Below are 2,589 nucleotides of genomic sequence, written 5' to 3'. Positions count from 1 at the left end.
AATGGTGATCAATCATTCAAACTAGCATATTAACTTATAAGCATAATGAATAAGAACATGAACCATAATTGAAACTTGGAAACTAATCAAACTTGAAACTAAAGAAAAGAATTTACATAATGAAAAGTAAAGTGGAACTAAGAAAAACTTAAGGAAAATTTCAGCACAAAAGATTTCATTACAACAATTGAAAACTAGAAAGAGAAACTAATAGAATTCGAGGGAGAGAAGGGAAGGGAGCTCTAGAGAAGTGTTTGAGAGCTCCCCCCCTTGGGGTGTGTTTACAAGCTTAGAGAACATCCCTATTTATAGGCCTAGGGGAAGTGAAAATTTGAATTTGATATGGCTAATGCATACAACACTTGTATTAGAAAATATGAATTGGTTGATGCACTTCACCAATAAATCCCACCAGCAGCCCTAGCTCATCTTCATGTCACCATGACCAAGCTTCCAACCAGCTACAATAGCTCATGCCTAGCTCACCATGACCAAGCTTCCAACCAGAAACAATAGCTCATCCTGAGGTCAGCATGACCAGCAACTTCAAGGGCATACAAATTGGGCTTCACTTAAGCAAATGACGACTTTAAGATGTCCATTGTGAAGTTCAGAATGTGTCTGAACCAACCACACAAGTATTAGCCCAATCCAAGCTCGGATGAAGAAGCTAAGGCCAAAACAAATTGCTAACTCGTTTTTGCTCGCTGACAAAATCCATCCTGAGCATGGTTCTGTGTTTGCTAGGTGACAGACTCCATATTTATCCAATGGGGCTGAATTTTGGATATGTTATAGTATACACCCATTGGAACAACTTTCATGAAGAATCCTGCCTCATCCGAGCTGTGTAGGTTGCTGAAACAAAGCTTGCAATATGACCTACGGAACTGGACTGGCAGGGGGCTGTAGCCAAAATCAGTTTGTCTTTAAGCACTTCTTCCCTTTATCCAAATCAGGCTTTAACATGCATGGATTACATCATTTCATATCCAAAGCCATCATTGATACCTAAAGCTGAAAGATAAACACAAAAAGGATTAAAAGCACAAGTTTAACTCAAAAACATAACCAAATCATAAGCTAGAAGGGTACAAAATGATATACAATTATGAACCGATCAATGACTCCTCCCACCATATTATGATGTCGCCCAAGTTTTGGGCTCGATCCGAAATCAATAGGTGTGAGAAATTGGACAATTCAAGTTCAACGGAAGTTCGTTCCTAATTGGTGTGGTTGGTGTATTCCACACTTCTAGCGATTGGATTTCACTCAAAACTCACCAAATGACTCCTCCCACCATATTATGATGTTGCCCAACTTTGGGGCTCGCTCCGAAATCAATAGGTGTGAGAAATTGGTCAATTCAATTTCAACGACAGTTCATTCCTAATTGGAGTGGTTGGTGTATTCCACACTTCTAGCGATTGGATTTCACTCAAAACTCACCAAATGTCTCCTCCCACCATTTTATGATGTTGCCCAAGTTTTGGGCTCGATCCGAAATCAATAGGTGTTCCAAATTGGACAATTCAAGTTCAACGGCAGTTCGTTCCTAACTGGAGTGGTTGGTGTATTCCATACTTCTAGCGATTGGATTTCACTCAAAACTCACACAATGACTCCTCCCACCATATTATGATGTTTCCCAAGTTTTGGGCTCGATCCGAAACCAATAGGTGTTCCAAATTGGACAATTCAAGTTCAACGGCAGTTCGTTCCCAATTGCAGTGGTTGGTGTATTCCGTACTTCTAGCGATTGGATTTCACTCAAAACTCCCCAAATGACTCCTCCCACCATATTATGATGTTGCCCAAGTTTTGGGCTCGATCCGAAATCAATAGGTGTGAGAAATTGGGCAATTCAAGTTCAACGGCAGTTCGTTCCTAATTGTAGTGGTTGGTGTATTCCATACTTCTAGCGATTGGATTTCACTCAAAACTCACAAAATGACTCCTCCCACCATATTATGATGTTGCCCAACTTTGGGGCTCGATCCGAAATCAATAGGTGTGAGAAATTGGTCAATTCAATTTCAACGACAGTTCATTCCGAATTGGAGTGGTTGTTGTATTCCACACTTCTAGCGATTGGATTTCACTCAAAACCCACCAAATGTCTCCTCCCACCATATTATGATGTTGCCCAAGTTTTGGGCTCGATCCGAAATCAATACGTGTTCCAAATTGGACAATTCAAGTTCAACGGTAGTTCGTTCCTAATTGGAGTGGTTGGTGTATTCCATACTTCAAGCGATTGGATTTCACTCAAAACTCACCAAATGACTCCTCCCACCATATTATGATGTTGCCCAAGTTTTGGGCTCGATCCGAAATCAATAGGTGTGAGAAATTGGACAATTCAAGTTCAACGGAAGTTCATTCCGAATTGGAGTTGTTGGTGTATTCCATACTTCTAGCGATTGGATTTCACTCAAAACTCACCAAATGACTCCTCCCACCATATTATGATGTTGCCCAAGTTTGGGGCTCGATCCGTAATCAATAGGTGTGAGAAATTGGACAATTCAAGTTCAACGGCAGTTCGTTCCTAATTTGAGTGGTTGGTGTATTCCATACGTCTAG

Source organism: Prunus avium, chromosome 7 (assembly GCF_965620075.1).
Source record: "Prunus avium chromosome 7, drPruAviu1.hap1.1, whole genome shotgun sequence".
In the NCBI taxonomy this organism is placed as follows: domain Eukaryota; kingdom Viridiplantae; phylum Streptophyta; class Magnoliopsida; order Rosales; family Rosaceae; genus Prunus; species Prunus avium.
This window is presented reverse-complemented; position numbering follows the sequence as displayed.